Source organism: Pezoporus flaviventris, unplaced genomic scaffold, assembly GCF_033815535.1.
Source record: "Pezoporus flaviventris isolate CSIRO_AGI_PZ_B2104156 unplaced genomic scaffold, CSIRO_AGI_Pfla_v1 ptg000020l, whole genome shotgun sequence".
In the NCBI taxonomy this organism is placed as follows: domain Eukaryota; kingdom Metazoa; phylum Chordata; class Aves; order Psittaciformes; family Psittacidae; genus Pezoporus; species Pezoporus flaviventris.
Genome location: NW_026892568.1, coordinates 7,646,658 through 7,666,237, shown reverse-complemented (window position 1 = coordinate 7,666,237; position 19,580 = coordinate 7,646,658).

The following is a 19,580-nucleotide window of genomic DNA, read 5'->3' as shown; positions in this document are numbered from 1 at the left end:
TGTTGACTGCCCCTCATAACCCTCTTATCCTTGATATGCCTTAAGATGGCACCAAGGATAAGGTGTTCCATCACTTTCCCAGGGATGGAGGTGAGGCTGACCGGTCTATAGCTACCCGGGTCCTCCTTCTTGCCCTTTTTTGAAGGCTGGAGTGACATTTGCTTTCCTCCAGTCCTCAGGCACCTCTCCCGTTTCCCAAGACTTGGTAAAGATGATGGAGAGTGGTCTAGCAATGACTTCCGCCAGTTCCCTCAGCACCCACGGGTGCATCCCATCTGGACCCATGGATTTATGGATGTCCAGATTGCTCAAGTGGTCTCTAACCCATTCCTCATCGACTAAGGCAAACCGCTCCGTTGACCTGGCTTCATCTAAGGTCTCAGGGGTACAGGGCTCTTCAGGACTGCCTGCAGCAGAGCAGACAGAGACAAAGAAGGCATTCAGTAACTCTGCCATCTCTGTATCTTCTGTCACCAGGGCATCCACCCCGTTCATCAGTGGGCCTACATTGCCTCTGGTGTTAGTTTTATCTGCCATGTATTTGAAAAAGCTCTTTTTGCTGTCCTTGACCCTTCTTGCCAGGTTTAATTCTAAGGAGGCCTTAGTCATCTTAGCTGCCTTCCTACATCCTCTAGCAGCAGCCTTATATTCCTCCCAAGTGGCCAGCCCCTTCTTCCATGACCTGTAAACTCTCCTCTTCCACTTGAGCATACCCAGCAATTCCCTATTTAGCCACGCAGGTCTCCTGGTCCTCTTCCTTGACTTCCTACGTGTCGGGATGCTCTGATCTTGAGCTCAGAAAAAGCAATCCTTGAACGCCAACCAACTATCTTGGGCCCCTTTACCTTCAAACAGCCTTGCCCATGGGATTTCCCCTAGTAATTGCTTGAAAAGGCCAAAGTTTGCCCTGCTAAAGTCCAGGGTTGCAATTCTACTTGCTATGCTACTGGTCCTACCACACAAGATCCTGAATTCCACCATCTCGTGGTCGCTGCAACCAAGGCAGCCCTCAACCCTTACCGCTTCGACCAGATCCTCCTTGTTAGTGAGGATGACATCCAGCAGCACTCCTCTCCTGGTCGGCTCATCCACCATTTGCAGGAGGAAGTTATCATCCATACACTGGAGGAACCTCCTGGACTGTGGCTGGGTTGCCGAGTGGTCCTACCAGCAAACATCAGGGAAGTTAAAATCCCCCACGACGACCATGGCCTGTGACTGTGAGGCCGCTCCCAGCTGCCTGTAGAAGGCCTCGTCAACTTCCTCACCCTGATCTGGTGGTCTGTAACAGACACCTACAACAGTATCCCCCCTGCCAGCCTGCCCCTTAATTCTCACCCACAGACTCTCAACTCGCTCGTCATCTGTCCCTGGACAGAACTCGGTGCATTGTAGTTCCTCCCGCACATAAAGAGCAACACCACCACCCCTCCTGGCTGGCCTGTCTTTCCTGAAAAGGACATAGCCCTCCATGACTATATTCCAGTCATGTGAGCTGTCCCACCACGTCTCTGTAATTGCCACCAGATCATAGTCTCCTGACTTAACACAGGTTTCCAACTCCTCCTGCTTATTTCCCATGCTGCGCGCATTGGTGTACAGACATTCCAGGGAGCGAGCTGAGCACACCGATTTCACCCTAGGATTATAGGAGACCTCCCAGTCTTCATCAATTCTGGAGCGCTGCCCCACTGGGGCAAGCCCAGCTACAACCCCATCCCCCTTCGAATCTAGTTTAAAGCTCTCCAAATGAGCCCTGCTAATTCGTGCCCCAGCATCCTTTTGCCTCTGTGAGACAAACCTTTCTCACTTGTCATTGTCCAGACTGGTGCCCTATAAAACCAGCCGTTATCAAAGAATCCAAAGCCCTGCCTGTAGCACCAGTCTCGAAGCCAATCATTTATGAACTGAATCTTCCCATTCCGTCCCACATCATCAGTGGAAGATGGAAGGAGTGAGGAGAAGACCACTTGAGCCCCAGACTCTTTCACCATCCGCCCCAAGGCCCTGTAGTCTTTCTTCATCCCCCTCAGACTGTGGGAAGCAGCTTCCCCCCCACCTGTCTGGAAGATCAGCAGTGGGTAGTAGTCTGTCGGGTGCACCAGGTTGGGGAGCGCCCTAGTGATATCCCTGATCCGGGCTCCAGGCAGACTACACACTTCCCTATGATGAGGGTCAACTCTGCATATCGAGCTCTCTGTTCCTCTCAGAAGGGAATCGCCTACTACAATGACCCTTCTTTCTTTCTTAACAGAGGCAGTCTTGAGGTGCGAAGTCGACTCCCTTTTCCTGTGTGGCCTTGTAGGCTGGCCTTGCCCCACATCCTCACCTACCTCTCCTTCAAGATCCAGGGCCTCAAACCTATTACGGAGGGACACCTGGGGAAGCAGGGCAGGAAGGGGGGATGCTGAACTGGAACTCGCTTCCAACCCTCATCGTCTTTTTGGTCCCCTACCTCTGCGCAACAACTACAGGGCAGGGGGTGTCTCGGGCCATCCCCCTCTGTCTGAGAGGGCAGGGGGTCCATCCCCTTTTGGGGGGTATCTCCCTGGAACTGTTCCGACTGGCACGCCAGGGAGTTACTCCACCAGTCGATCTCCCTTTCACACTCCCTGATGGTCCTCAGTGTCTCAACCTCCTCCTTAAGTCTTGCCACCAGGCTAAGCAGATCTTCTACCTGCTCACACCTCCCGCAGGTGGAATGCTGTCCTCCCTCCCCCGGCAGCAGCAGGCTCTGGCGCTCCCTGCTTCCAGAGACCTGAACAGCCACGGTTTGGGACGGGGTCTCTGTCTGAGTTGCTGCAGTCACCTTACTGCAAGCTCTCTGTCTGGAGGCGACCATATTGGTCCGCATTCGGACACCAGCAACAGGGTCAGCAACACGACCTGCTTGTTCCTCCCTGCGCCGGGGGGGCAGCTGCCCTCTCCGAGGCTCTTTCAAGGCAAGGGGCAGGGGGGTGGTCGCCGTCACCGTGGGAACGCCCCCTGCCACGTGGGCTGCTGGGGCTTCGGGGGTCGGGAGATGTCGGGAATCGCGATGTCTCTGCGCTATCCCCTCTGGTTTTCCTCATCTCCGTTGACCCTCGCAGTCGCTGAAGCGTGCCGGCTGCGGCTCCAGCTAGGCTAGCTCCCATCAGCTGACTCACTCTGACTCACTTTGCTCTCCAAGTACAAAGTTTAGCAACATCCACGCACACAGGGGGTGTTTCAGATAAGCCTCTTCCTAAACGCCACAGTATTCAGCTCCTCAGACCCTGTTTTCACGTGGTCTTTCATTATCAGTGTTCCCTGTTAGTGATACCCCATTTAAACACCTGCTTTCTACAAGCATGGAACATAAATCTGGGGGAAACATATGCTGCCTAGCCTGAAATTTCCAGGAACAAGCAAAGAACTTCATTTTCCAAGATCTGTTTTGAGAAGCTTATTTTCGTTCATACAGATAAAGCTTGCACTGCATCCTTTGACTATAAATTAAGTACCTGATAAATAGAAACAATATTAACTGAAGCCTTCAGTTAGGGATTTATTTCCCTTTCTCTTACCCAGAAACATGCTTTAGGAGTTTGTTTTCCTTTGTGGACTGAAGAACTTTCTTGTTTTGCGATAGATGACAAGAGGCCTTCTGTAAATAGGATCACAAACAACATGCCATGCATCTGCTAAACCAGCTGTAAAACCTCCTAAGCACTTCTAACAGCTGACCACCAGCCTACTCCCTGCATAGGCACTGATTTCTGTTCCAGGCAAAGTTTTCAAGTTCCTTACACAATTTTGTCCTCAACACCCCACCAACTTACAGACAACTCATCTTGATGGATGAAGGACAGACAGCTGTATTCTGCTTTGCTGATGTTGCTACCATCAGGGTCCTTGTTGGGCTGTATTTATGCTGCTGTAATCCTAGAAACTCTACTCCTGAATGAGGCTTCATTTTGTCATCCAAAAGAGAGAACCTCCAACATGAACTTTCTCCTATGGCCACCCTGATACCACAAAACCTTTTTCCTTTAATCCAGATATATCATCCCAGAATAATAACATTACCTTCAGCCAGAACTTTACCCAGAAACTCAACATGAGAAAAGAACCAAAACACAGGAGGTGAAAATCAGACACTATGAACAGAGAAGAACCCAGAGTTTTTCTCAGGCGTATGCACATCCACAGGTTTTGGGGCTTCCATTCCTTTTTGTCTCAGGAAACTAGGAATAATAAAGCCCAGGGATCTATCCCAAGTCTTAGCATTAGCAGTCATTTTCCCATTACATCATTGGTCTCAGTATGCTTTGCCCCTGGCTTTAGTTTCCAAAGCACTTGCCTACAAAACCTCCATTATCATGTTTGTGAGGGACTTCCCTGCTAATCTGGTACATAAGAATCATTAGACTCATAAAATCAACTAGGTTGGAAGAGACCCTGAAGATCATCAAGTCCAACCATTAAAGAAATGCCCTGGGTTAGCTGTAGCAGCCGATTTTCTCCTTAGTAGCTGGTGCAGTGCTGTGTTTTAGACTTTACCCTGCAAACAGTGCTGATGACACCGATGTTTCTAGTTGTTACTCTGATCAATGACTTTCTGAGTCTCATGCTCTGCCAGTGAGGAGAGGAAGCTGGAAGGAAGCAGAGCCAGGACACCTGACCAAAAGTAGCCAAAGGGGTATTCCTTCCCTATAGAAACTGGGGGGCAATCACTGCTTGGGGTTGAGCCGGGTATCACCAATTGTATTCTTTCCCCTTGTTATTTCCCTTATCATTAATATTATTGATGATAGCAGCAGTGGTTTATGTTATACCTTAGTTACTGGACTGCTCTTATCTCAGCCCATGGGGGTTACATTCTTTCCATTCTCTTCCCCATCCCTCCTGGAGTGGGGGGGAGGAAGAAAGGGGGAGTCAGTGAGCAGCTGTGTAGTTCTCAGTTGCCAGCTGGGCTTAAACCACAACAAGAAATTAAGCAAACAGCACTCCAAAGAATTTATGGCTCAAAGAGTAAAGTGAGATCCATGACTGTTTATGACAGTCAATATAGTGTCATGAAGTGAGAAATGAAAGATCAGAAAACACAAGTGATGCCAATGCAATTGCTCACAACCTGCTGAGAGACACCCAGCCCAATCCGAGCAGTGATCTGGGCCTTCCAGGTGATTCCCCCCAGTTTCTATACTGGGCATGATGTGCTGTGGTATGGAATACCCCTTTGGTTAGTTTGGGTCAGGTGTCCTGGCTCAGCTTCCTCCCAGCTTCCTGTGTCCCTCCTGACTGTCAGAGCATGAGACTGAAAAGTCCTTGATCAGGGTAAGCATTACTGAGGAACAACTAAAACATCAGTGTGTTACCAGCATTGTTCTCAGATAAAAGCCAAAACACAGCACTGTAGAGCTGCTAGAAAGAAAAAGACCTCTATCCCAGCTGAAACAAGGGCAGTATCCATTCCTTATTCTATACCATTTACATCATGCTAAAGTCCCACACTTTCCAATATGCCATCGCCTTTGTGGTCTCTCTCTATATATATTTATACACACACAGAGATATTACTCTAACATCCCTGTGTTTGGCGAGCCTCACACACAACCAGGAAAGTGTCCAGGTCCACCAGTGTGTGCACAAAAGAGGAAGCTTAAACATCTACAGTCACATCTTACTTCTTAGCTTTTCCTTAATGACTTCAGGCATTTAGCAAATGAGCAAAAGGTAGTGCATACATAACCTACATAAATGTTACTCCCAAGTAAAGAGTGATAGGACATGAGGTAACGGCCTCAAGCTGCACCAGGGAGGTTTAGACTTGATATTAGGAACAATTTCTTCCCTGAGAGGGTGCTCAGGCACTGGGACAGGCTGCCCAGGGCAGTAGTGGAGTCACCATCCCTGCCAGTGTTCACAAACAGTGTAGAAGAGGCCCTTAGTGATGTGGTTTAGTGATGGCATTGGCAGTGCTCAGGTAAAGGTTGGACTGGATGAGCTTAAAGGTCTTTTTCCAACCTAAATGATTCTATGTTTCTGTGATTTGCTCCAAAGCCAGCAAGTCCACCAGGATTTACGCACCAGAATACAAAGAAGCCAGCCTGTTTCTTTGTAGTGCATTCAGACAGACTTGCAGATGGAGTTTCAGCCTGACTGACCTGGCCACAGGTACACACACACAGTGTACCTTGCCCTGGAGGCAGAAAGTGCAAATCAGTTCAAGGTCAGAGCTGGAACCAACATGTCTTTCTTGCAGCAGCGCAGGCAGGCAGGATCACAGTGAACTGCAGGTAACAGAGAACCATGTGCCACAGCAGGGTCACAGCTCAACCAATGGCAGCTCCAATCCACTGGGACAAGGAGCACATCAATAAAAAGAAAACCGAATCTCCCCTTCCTTTCCCTGGACATTTTTCTTTTCAACACTTTGCAATATTTGCTTTCTCTTTCAACAAGAGGACTTGGCTCGTGCTCAGCTTTACTTCCAAGGCTGCAGTGGTTTACAAGTTGGGTTGTTGCCACAGCCTGGGTGCAGGGAGAGAAGCTCCTTCTGCCTGTGCCCAGGACCACCATCAGGTGTTGCTGCAGAAGCTGAAAGCATCTCAGCCTTCCAGACTCACTCCCTGCACCAATGCCCAGTCCATTCCAGGAGGTTATTTCCACACCCAGCCTTGTTCCTGCTCAGGATAGCATGACTTCCATAAGCCCATTCTTTCTTCACCTGCCAAGAGGAAAATTTAACCTCTCTGCTTTTACTTGTAACCTATGACAACTCGACAGCCTTATTTGAGCACTTCTTGGAAAAGTCACTGTTGAAGAATATTTGCAACCAGCCCCATCCTCCTCCATCTATTTAATGTATTCTAAATGGTACAGACAAGGTTTAATTAAGTCCATGTGTTGTTCTCTTTGCTTTACTACTGCCCCACAACTGGATGTGATACATGCAGCCAATCTCACCTACCATACACAAGGAGGAATCTGAATATAAGTGTACTGCTGCCACGAGCTACACTAGCTCATAAGAGCTGCTGACATGATTATGGCATACAAGAACAGTGGAGAGATCATTTTCCATTCTCTAGGAAAGCTGGACTCATGCATTTTGGACCTAAACTAAAAGCACTTCCGACATGAGTCAAGAGCAGTCCATGGGAGAAAGGGATTTGCATTAAGCAATGAGCAAATGATTTTGGTTTTCTGAAACGAAAGCTTTGAGATAGGATGGGAACACAGAAGGCAGCTCTTAATGACTGATAATTCCAACTTGTGATTTGGTGCAATCCCTTCAACCTCAGCCCAATAGGATTCATTTCCATTCTGCCAGCTAAAATCACTCCTTGTCTCACATCAGCCTGCCCTGGCAAAGGCCCAGCAAACCCAGACAAAGAGCATGCCAGGGTGGGTGAACTGCAACAACAGCTCTGCTACTTGGCAGACTTGGCAACACCAGCCTTGGCCACACGTCTTGGTTTCGTTTTCTTCAGCCTGAACAAAGGGTGGAAATAATCAGCTATAAATGCCTTTGGGAATACTTATCAGATAGTGTGGGTTGGTGGCCTGGAAAATGTACAGGCTCAAAACATGAACATGTTTCCATAAGCAAATATACATGTGTGATAACCTGCAAGCTTAAAAGCCAAGACCACCAAATAGCACATCCCACCTCCTTGATGGTCACACAATATGATCTGGAGCAACTCACCCTTCCCATGCTCTGGTTTAACATCTGTAAAAGAACAAAAACCTCCATCCTCCAGGCTTCAGACTGGAGCTTGAGAAATATGCCCCCAAGATAGTTATTGAGTGCCATGACTTGCTTCTAGGTCTGTGAGTCTGACAAGTACTTCATAGCCTACTTAGCCACCTTATTTCTAGAAGCCAAACAACTTGTTTGCATTTGTGTCTCCAACTATAGAACACAGGTTCCAGGCTTTGGACATTTCTGTCTCAAAACTAAAAGGATGGAATTGCAAAGCAAGTCTGCTTACCCAAACACTTGTGTTACTGCTCTAAAGTGAAGAGCACAACTGAATATTTACAAGGCAATGACCTAGCTGACAAATTCCTTGGCATCTCAGAGAAGCTCCTGTGCCTCTGAGGAGTTTAAATCTAGATGTTGACCAGAGAATAACAAAATCCAAATGGTGACAAACACTGCAGGGAAAACCTTTCCCAGGTACATCTGATACTACCACACCGGGGACTAAATTGCTCCTTATATAAGGGTAGGGAGCACTCCTTAAGAAGCAAAGCCAGGGAAACCATCCCATGACCACATACAGCGTTTTATGGCCCTGAGTTTCAGTCCTAGTCCAGGCCAGCTTAGGCAACAATTTGCAAGTCAAAGGAACTCAGTAGGAAAGTAAGAAGTTAAATGACAACACAATTCAACACAGGAACTGAGAGTTTACAGTCACATCATTCCTTGTAGGTGTACTACTGGGCAGGAGCAAAAACCCAAGCATTTTATTCAGCAGCACCAACCAAACGTGCCAGTGGGAACTGGTGTCTTCAGAATTAAGCAGGAGCAATAGAAGGCAATCACTGGATGAGAGACAGCAAAGTGTGTAAGATCTCACAAGGCTGGAACAGACTGTTTGTGTGCTATCATCTACACTCCTAGGCAAAACCAGAGGAGAGGACACACAGATCAGTCAGCATAGGGGAAAATGAAATTAAACTAGTCACAGTGCATAGCAAAACAGTGCATAGCAAAACACTCTGCTATGGCTAAGACGAAAGACCTTCCCATGAACAAGCCATACCTTCCAGATCCACTGGCTCTGACCAGGGATTAAGATTTGCCCATTGAAGTACAGCCATTTGGGGGGGCAGGGGAGGAAATATGGTTTTAGGGGGTTGTAACCTCCTGATGGCTTGTTCTGCCCCGAGATATTTTTTCTCCAGAGACCTCTGGACAGAACACTGCTTCCTCAGTCGCTGAAAGAAAACATGAACTGGGGACAGTCTACATCCTTCTGAACTTTTCCCTGTGTGACTCATGCTTCACATCTGACACTACTGCTCTTAATTTGGCCGTTTATAAGAACTGGGTTTAATTGTGATGTGGACTTGGCACTCAGGAGGAATTTTTTCAGCTTTGGCACTAAAGACCGGGGATGTTGCGCTACTTTCTTCATCTCCCAACTCACCCTGGAGTCCAGCGATCCAAGGAACTCTCATGCTTCCCTGAGATATGTCACTGCTTCCAGCAAGTGAAGAACCACTTAAGGTTTCCCTTTTCTTTTCTATGTTCCAGAGGATAAATATACGTAAGGTTTAATGATATAGGCATATAGGTGATCTTCAGACACCACTGGGCCTGTTTTCTGCTCCCCTGCTATACAGACTGCATTGGTATCAGGAATCTGGAGGTTTTTAACCCTTTTTTCTTCTCTTTAAAAGGGATGTTTAATCACAGACCTGTGACTTTATTATTACTGAGGAGGTAACCGCACATTGACAGACAGAAGTTGCCAATCCTACTGCCACCCGTGCCCCTTGATGGATGTTGCAGATGGGGAATCAGGTGGGGAACATCCCTGACGCTGCCAGTGACTTGCACATTCACTCCAATACAGTCACCCACAGACACTGTCTGCATCAAAGCTGTGGGTCCACTATTTCAGACAGAAAGACTAAGAAGAGTCCCTCTGCAGCCCTGTGCTTCCTTCTCTGGTGTGCTCTGGGCTGTGCTCACCCCATGCTCTCCCACCTGGACCAAATAGGTGTGGAGCAACTCCAGCTCATGGTGCAAAAAGATCTTGCAATGGCTATGTAGATGCCAACATTGTTGCTGAAGCATCAGAACAAGTCTCATTTTCCAACAAAGACACAGGACTGTACCCACAAACACAAAGCGGAGTGTGAGTGTGGGTACCCTCCTCTGCCCCTTGGACAGGCATACCAGAGAACATCCAAACTAGCTGAGTTCCCAGCTAGCACTTGCCATGGGATCCTTTAAGGAGTTTCCACAATGCCATCTTCCCACCCAGTAAGGGGAATCCATTGCCTATTTAATCATAAACTTGTCAGTAAAATTATTGGATGCATTATCTAAACAGAAGTTTGTAAGATTTCAGGATTCTGCTTATCCCATCTTGTTTCAAGAGAAGAGGCTGAGGGTGTCCCATATCATCAGCTTTATATGACATTTATTAATGTTTATTTATGCTTCCTACAGGGAAGATCAGCAGTCTCACACAGATGTCAGGAAAGATACCTTGGTTTATTCTTTTATTGCTTTGTAGCAATAAAAACTGTCCTTTATAGGACATTGTTTATAAGGGAGCAAGCAATGGGCGGAGCATGTTTCCTGGTCTTTAACTGCTGGCTTATACCAAATGTTAAGAGAGTCTCGACTCAAAGGGGCAGTAAAGATCCCTACAGAACATTTCCTTCTTGAAATATATCCTTCTGCCTTGATTAACCGTAGGGGAAATGATCCTAAAAAAGGCATTTTGACTTTCTGTTTTCAGCCCAGGCGCCCAAGCACTGGTGTGTATGAGAGCCAGCCCATACCCATCTACCCTAAAGCGGTGTCCAACTTTTTTATGGTAAAAGGAAACAAACGTCAAAAGAGTTTGATTTTGTATACAACATGCGTAAAACCCTTCTCTCCACAACTAAAACTGAATGTAAGCAATTCAGTAAAATGAGATTTCGTTCCCATGACTGACTTGAGTGTATTTTGAATCTGGTTGAAGCATCACATGGAGGAGCTACAGAAAGGATGTGTTTCATTTGGGAAGGTGATGCAGAATCCAGGCTGATGCTGGGCAGTGGGGGCTCCCACAGGACACCTTTGCCCTGCAGGAGCCTGCTCTGCTCAGGCAGGCACCAGCCAGAGCCCATCAGCATGAAGCAAGGAGGATCACAGAGTACAAGAAGAAGGGCTGCACCACGCTGAGGCCAAGAGGCACAAGAGGTCCGCGCGTTAGCTTTTCACAAGTCCATCCCTGGGTGGTGGGAAGCACAGTGAAATGTCCTGGTGCTTTAGTGGCTTATGATAGACCTCTGGTGTAAAAACAACGATAGAATGCATTATCTGTGGATGTTTAGGCTTGCAAGCAAAGACATCCTCTTTCCTCAGCCACTCCCCTTCTTAGCTTTTCTTGCTAAAGAAAAAGACGACTTTGACCTATTTGTCCAAACAATTGTGGTTGTTTTCAGCTGACCCTTTTACATCAAAGGATTTGTGCTGACGACATAGGGCTTTTTTTTCCCTGACCCCATTTGCTATAACTGGGGCTCTCTGAAGACTCACACCTGTTCTTCTGACACTGATTTTCACCCTTCTGAACCTTTCCCTCCATTGACATGTTTTTCTTCCATAAGGCATAGCCAGATGCTAGCACGCTACTGGCCAGTCCCTCAGGACATTTGCTTATTGATGCACCATGTTTTTTCCTCATTGCTATCATGCTTAACATTTTTTAGCTGAAGTCCTGTCAGTTTTGCAACACAGAAGAGATCTGGGTTTAAGAGAGAAACATAACTGCAGGCAGTACCAGCCTGAAAATTCACAGCTTTGTTATTCCCCAATACTCTGCTCTCATGAGACTTCACCTGGAGTGTAATGTGTGGGGTTTGTTCATCAAGAAGTTTGGGGGGAGGGAGGCTCTCTGTGGCTGTGTTATGTGAAACAATACTCCTTTTGACTCTGTAACTGTTGTACTCGGTAAGTAATGGGGGGAAGGTCAGTTGTATTGCTGCACAGGATTGTGAGAGGGAAAAGGGGGGCTGGGTGGCTCAAAGTGGTGCCTTGTTGCAACGCTTGAGGGGCGGGGGGCTGCAATGGGGCGGAGGCTGGCAGTGCACGCTTCTTGAAGCCTCTGGGAGCTTCTCAAAACTTCCAGAAACTTCTCGGCGATGAGACCCCTGGAACAAAGGGAACCAATGGGGAAGAGCCATGTCAACATCCGAGTGAGGAGGGGCGACAGGATTGGCTGGGGCCTTGAACCTAAAAAGATAAAGGACCACCTCCGAGAGACTGTGTGCGCGTCTTGGGCGGAGCGGAGGACTCCCCGGCGCACCCAGCGCTGGTTTATCTGCTATCGCTTACTCAGTTTAATAAAATTTATACTTTAAACCGAAATTGGCTGCAATATTGATAACATGGAGCATTGTGTGCGGTTCTGGTGTCCTCAACATAAAAAGGACATGGAACTGTTGGAACAAGTCCAGAGGAGGCCACAAGGGTGATCAGGGGCTGGAGCACCTCCCGTATGAAGACAGGCTGAGAAAGTTGGGGCTGTTCAGCCTGGAGAAGAGAAGGCTGCGTGGGGACCTCAGAGCAGGTTCCAGTATCTGAAGGGGGCCTATAGGGATGCTGGGGAGGGACTCTTCATTAGGGACTGTAGTGACAGGACAAGGGGTAACGGGTTAAAACTTAAACAGGGGAAGTTTAGATTGGATATAAGGAAGAAGTTCTTTCCTGTTAGGGTGGTGAGGCACTGGAATGGGTTGCCCAGGGAGGTTGTGAATGCTCCATCCCTGGTGGTGCTCAAAGCCAGGTTGGACAGAGCCTTGGGTGGCATGGTTTAGTGTGAGGTGTCCCTGCCCATGGCAGGGGGGTTGGAACAGGATGATCTGAAGGTCCTTTCCAACCCTAACTATTCTATGATTCTATAATACTGCTTACCAAGCAGGAACTGGACAAATGGGAGGACAAATGGAAGCCTTTCAGAATCTTCATTCCTGCTCTAGAAATAGACAAAGACCTACAACACTCTTTACTGCTTTTCTCCCTTCTATTAATATGGCAATAGATTCATTACCCAGATTCACATGTGTGAAGGGACAAGCAGGAGAGGAGTTTAGCCTTAAGGAAACTGAATGGAGGAAGTATGGGCAACCAACTCAGTATCTGACCATCACAGCAGTGAACTCCCCATCAACTATCAGCCCTTCAAGACAGAGACGTCAAGATTATGCTACATATGCAAAAAGTATAGTTCAGTGCTGCCTGCAGTTAAAAAGTGCAGTTATAACACAACAAGCATTATTAGGAAGGAAATAGAGAGCAAAGTAATAATCCCTACACAGTATCCACGTCTGTTTGCATATCAGCCCATGCTCCAAAAGGACAAAATAGAATTTGAACTGATGCAAACATGGGCAATGATGAAACAGGGGCTGCAGGAGGAAGAGCAAAGAAAAGCAAAAAAGATCTCCAAGAGATGTCCATGAAGCTGAGAATGACCCTGAAAAGCAAAATAATGAATGTCACCCCCGCTGTCCCTGCAGGGCAAGAAAGTGAGGCTCACATAAACTACCACTGTGTTGCATGCTTAAAACAATCAAGAGAAGAACCCTTTGGTATAGCACAAAGTGCCTGCCAGAAACTATTAATCTGTTAATTAATTAAATTTGGGGTTAGATCTGGAATTAGATCTATGGAAGAAAGGTGCAGAAAGAACAGATGCTCTTGAACACTACAGCTTCAAAGTGAACTCCAGCTCCGGGAGTCTCTAAAAGATACATTCCAGGAGTACTTTGGCTGCTGAGGCAAGAGAGAGGTCGCTCTTATAGATGGGATGTTGGGATCCAGCCCAAGCCAGCAGAGCTGCTCTGGTCTTGCCAGATGCCAAGTCAAGATGTTCTTTATACCTCTGTTTACTTCAGGGACAAGCGCGCTTGGAGTTCTGACTTTGTTCCTTTTCCTGATCAAAAGAGCATGGTTGGGGAGGAAAGGGAAATGGATTTACATGGCTGAAGGAGCAGGCACTGAATCCAAACAGCTCTGAGGTTTTGAAGGGTTAGGGATTGCACATACAAGCAATGATACTATTTAGTACGCATAATTAAACACACTTGTGAAACACCCAAATTACATGCAGAGTTCATTTAGTCCAACACAAAGTTGATTCAAATCTGGAAGTCCTTGAAATTCACACCACAAAACCGCAGCAAAACACTGACAACACAAACATTCAATCAGGAGCTATGCCAGGCCCCCAAACCACACATTTCCTTTAGATTCATTCCCAAGAAGAGTATGCACTTTCATGTCAGACTGTTCTCTCCTGAGGGCTCCTTTGGACCATCCCTTCCAACTCACTCAATTCAGATTTGCAGCAGACATTACTCAGATAAGATCTGTTTTTCCACAGAAGCTTCCAAAAGAGGAAAGATCCAGGAAATAATTTCATAACAGAACATCATCCTTCTCTATGCTCAATATTCCACCCAGGAATAAACACCACTTTTTGTCATTGGTCTGTGACCTACTGTCCCTTGCAAAGGTAAATGAGCTCCTGAAGACCTTGGTGCCGCTGTATGGGATGTACAGTGGCACCAAGCACGGCCTTCAGGTGATCAGGAAATAATCCCTTTACAGCTGCTGAGACCAAATCTAGAGCTGAGGATCACAAACTGGAGCACTCTCAGCTAAAAAGAACTAAAGCCCCTGGGCTGGAAAGCACTTGGCCTCAGCCACCAGGCTGGCTCCCAGGCCATCACTTCTCAAGCAGGTTGCATGGCAGCATGGATATCTACTCACCTATTCTGCAATGTTCAGGGACCTTCCTTCCCATGATGCTGCTGGCATCGCATCTCCGAGGACAACCCCTTCAGAAGCTGGCAGACTCATAATATTTAGGTCCCAATCAATTCTAGACCTGTCACAGACATAAGAGACGATAAATGTCTGTAGGGCTTGGCCATTGCAACAAATAAATATCATTGCATTCTTTTGCTGAAAGATTTCCATCATTGCTGTAGGGTTGGGAGAATAAAAAATCAAAATGAAACAATATAGACCAAAAACCCCTCCCACAACAAGAGGATCAAGTGATGCCATTTCCCAGGCAAGGAGCTTCCTCCCAGAGAGCTCCCTCCCCTCCAGAGGAAGCTGATGGAGCCGTGGTTCTAGCAAGGAAACAGAAATACCATAATAAAGGAAACAGCTGCAGTGACAAATGATATGATATCACAACCAAGATGTGAGCTCACAAGGAGCTCTGAAAAGCAGCCTGCTGGCTGACTCCATCCTGTGTCTGCCTTTACTCAGCAGAATAGATAACATGATAACCCGAGCATCAACACAGCTTTCAATTCATTTTAAATTAATCAAAGCAGAGAGAAATCAAACACTTTGATATGATAAAATAGTGGGAAAACATTATTTATACGATAAGGTCTCTAAAACCACACACGAGAACACAACTTGCTGAATCTCTGACACACAACTGTCTCTGCTCTATTATTTCATTGAATCATAGAATGTTTTGGGTTGGAAAGGACCTGAAGATCATCTAGTTCCAGCCATGGGCAGGGATGCCTCACACAGTGGTGAGGCACAGGTTGCCAAGAGATGGGGCAGGGATGCCTCACACAGTGGTGTCCCTGAGTTCAAGCCTGTAGATATGAGGAGGAATGAAGGGAAGAGGTTGATTGTGTGAAATGAAGTAATGAAGTGCCCAGGACAGCTTAGGGAGAAGCCACATGCTGCTCAAAGCAGAGATAAGTTTCAGACTTCTCACACGTGTTTAGAGTATTCCCCTTGCAACCACTCCATCTCCAGCCATTTCAAACAATTACCTAAGCTTCCATGTACTTCTTCTGTTCCTCTGGTTCCTGAGGAGATACCAGATGTACAGCGAATGTTATTGTCAGAGAGTCCAAAACAATCCAGAATTACCCATCTCAGTGCAGAAAAGTCACATCCTTCAAAACGTACTGCTTCAAGTATAAGATTTGTTATGTTTATGACCATCATACCAAGTATCCTGGAAGCAGAGGCAGAGAGCACAAGCTTTTGCTCTAAGAGAAAAGCTCATTAACAACCTGTACACACCAAAGCTTTTTACATCTGAAGAGTCATCCTCTAAAAGCAATCCCAATTCTGCCCCAAACACCCAGCAGCAATTACAGCTGGGCTGGAGCACGTGTCTTGGCTGTCACACAGGAGGGACATGAGCTCAGCCTGGGGCCATGCAAGTCACAGCCCCAGCATGGACCACAACATGAGGGCAGCAGAGATGAGGTTGCATCACCAGATCTAAATACATCAGTGTCGTGGTTTAAACCCAGTCAGGTAACTCATTCACTCACTCTCCCCCTTCTTGCCCTCCCCCTATTCCCAGAGGGACAGGGAGGAGAACCGAAAAGAATGCAGCTCCCACAGGTTGAGGTAAGAATGGTTTAGTAACTAAGGTATAACACAAATCACTACTGCTACCACCAATAATAATAATAATAATAAAGGAAATAACAAGGGAAGAGAATACATCACCTCACCACCAGCCGACCGGTAACTCACCCCCCCAGCCCGACCAAGCACCCACCCATACCTCCTCCAACCCTGCAGTCTCCCAGCCCTTCTGGCTAACTCCCAGTTACATCCCGGCCATGACGTGCTGTGGTATGGAATACCTCTTTGGTCAGTTTGGGTCAGGTGTCCTGTCTCTGCTTCCTCCTGGCTTCCCCTCCTCCCTGGCAGAGCATGAGGCTCACAAAGTCCTTGGCCAAACCAAAACATCCTTGTTATCAGCTCTGTTCCCAAGCCAAAAGTCAAAACACTGCACTGCACCAGCTACCAAGAAGGAGAAAAATGACTGCTACTGCTGAACCCAGGACAACCAGGAAGTCAAAAGACATGATGGGCACTTTGGTAAGTGTTTCAGATCTTGACCTGCCTCTGCCTCACTGACAGGCTACATTGGATCACAGCATTGTGTCACCTACATCACCAGTTCCCCTCTGGGAAAATGGATCAATAGCTGGGACTCCCTCCGTGAGTGCTCAGTAGGATGCTGCTGGGAGTTGCACCATCCTGCACTGCAGGTAATGGGGATTTCCACAGGGACTCCAGTATTCTGGGTTATAAATCACCTCTCTGCTCCAGCTGAGACAAAAGACAAACAACGTGTGCAAACAACGTGGGTCAGTGAGGCACACTGCTGGACCTGGCACAACTGCCCAGTGGCTCTCCTTCAGCTGGATCCACTGTCTCAGGGTCCTTTAATACCATTGTAATTCCAACTGGCCTTCCCACACTTTTGTATTCCAAAAACTGTTCCAAAGGCCAAAGAAATCACCCTGTGGCCAGGGAGGCAACAGGAGGGCAAAGCTGCAGGTCCTGCTGCTGGAGGTGAAGAAAGTGCAGTTTGTACTCAGGCATCAGTAACACCACCCCAAAAGTCACATCATAAATCACCACCACAGGAGAACATCATCTGAAGCTTCTTCAGAGGCAAAGCTTTCACCCTTAACAAACTATAATTTCTTATAACAATTTTCTGGCCCAAAGGTAACACAAGTGATTTTTATCAACTTTATAGAATCAAACAATGGTTTGGGTTGGAAAGGACCTTAAGATCATCCAACCCCCTGCCATGGGCAGGGACACCCCACACTACACCATGTCACCCAAGGCTCTGTCCAACCTGGCCTTGAACACTGCCGGGGATGGCAGATCCACCACTTCTCTTGGCAACCTGTGCCAGTGTCTCACCACCCTCACAGTAAAGAACTTCTTCCCTATGTCTAACCTGAACTTCCCCTGTTTAAGTTTAAACCCATTCCCCTCTTCCTATCACTGCAGTCCCCGATGAAGAGCCCCTCTCCAGCATCCAACTATTTATCTTCCAATTTATCTTCCTAAATTTTTGGCAGAGCCGAGTGTGGCATAGAAGAACCCACACCCGTGGTCAGAGCCACTTGCAGCCACAGCCACCCTGCTGTAGGAGAGTTGAAGAAATGGATCTATTTCAGCTCTGTACTTCCTGTAAGGAGTGTGTTCTAAATATATTGCATGCTCACGGAGTATAACAGCATTAGACTGACCCACTGTCACAGGACAAGGTTGTTGATTTCAAAGATTTCTTGATTTCATTTACGATTAGATTAACCATTAACTGTCACAATAACATCAGATGATGGAGGAAGGGAGAAATCCAGATCACAAGTCTGATTTGCCATTAACAAATTCATTAGATGGAGAGAGTGGTTGCAAACTACAGACTTTAAGGTTAAAATCTGTGTTTCTCACCGTGTTGGGAAACAAGAGTTTTTCTGAGAGCCAATTCACACCAAAAGGCTTCATTAGCACTAATGTGGTGCAGACACTCCTTGCAGGGGGGGCCCTGGAGGCCTTGCAGATGCCTGGTACCCTCATCCCCAGCCAGACCACAGGAGTGAGACACTCACCAGGTGTGGGGCAAGTCAGATTTGCCCTGATGATCCGATAAGATCAGGTGAATGAAGAATGGGAAAGGCAGAGCAGGTAACACCACCTAGCAGAGAAATAAACAGGGATTACATTTAACAGTTACTGTTTCCTTGGGTAGCTTGGGCACTTTTTAGCTAGATAAATAGGTCAAGGTTTGTTTCCTGCAGAGGCAAATAACTCATGCAGAACATTAACTTTCCACATGAGCCTAAGGTGTTTGTACAATGCCTAACACTCACAGAGCGAGCCTGTAAACTGATTGTTGTGAAGGAAGGAAATGTTAAGCTTGTGTTTTGCTTCCCCACAAGCAAACGCCTTTCACAATGCTTTTAGCATGAGGTAAACTCTTTTAATCTAAATAGAAGCCGCAACACTTCAAAAGGTGAGAAAGCAGTTAGGCTGAAGGGCTGCTGAAAGCAGAGAGAAAACCCCTCCCCTCCGAGTCATCAGAGCTGCTGAGCAAGCCCCTCCAGACCTGAGCAGCTCCAGCCTTTGTAAAGACAGCCCGGAGCTCAGCTCTTCCTGCCAAGAACCACGGCAGGCATCTGTACCAGGGTCCAATACCCAGTTCAGGCAGAGCAGGAGCAAAGCTGTGACTTCAGACTGCAGCCATTGCCAGCAACTCACTTCCAAACCCTCCCACCCCATTTTTTCCACACCCCGAGTTACCAGTACTGCTGCAGGCCATGCCAACCACATCCACCTCCTTCCCAAAGTTTATTCCAGCAGCTGCCAGAGAACTTTGGATCACCTTGCTGGAAAACTCGAGGTTCATGCCAGCCTGGTGCTCTAATGTCCACATCACAGACTTGCAGTCTTAAATATTTAAGATACACACTATGTTGATACTCAACAGCTTATTTCCAGGTAGAACTGCCCTTACCTCTTCATTGTCATGAGCTCTTTCCACCTCCCAGACAAGGGCAGAAGGTCGCTCTTGCTCTTCCTATGCTTTCATCTACACCAGTCCAGGCAGCCTTGTAGCTACTGGCTTTTTCCTGCAGTTTCTACTATAGAAAGGCTTTGAAGCAGGACTAGGTAATGTGTAAGACCATTTATAGATTAAAAAAAAACAGAACACAAGATGCTTTTCATTCCTTTTCTGCAAACACGCTTGCCAGGGATTAATCTCTTCATCATTTTTTCAAAAGCTTCCAAAACATGAGACAGTATTTTGTTGAAATGGTGCTTGCACACAAGCTCCTGCCAAGTCTCTGTGTCACAGCAGCAGTCCCAGTCCTGGCACAGGATCCTATATTCAGAACTGTGCAAATTAGAAACAACTTTGGTCAGTTTTTGTTTCTATACTGAGTAACTCTGAAATCACTACCACTTACTTAAAACAAAAGCAGTAGAAAGGAACAGCATCCTCTGAACCTCAAAGGAGGAACCAACCCTAACAGAGCTGGAAACAGCAGCTCCTGAGGAACCC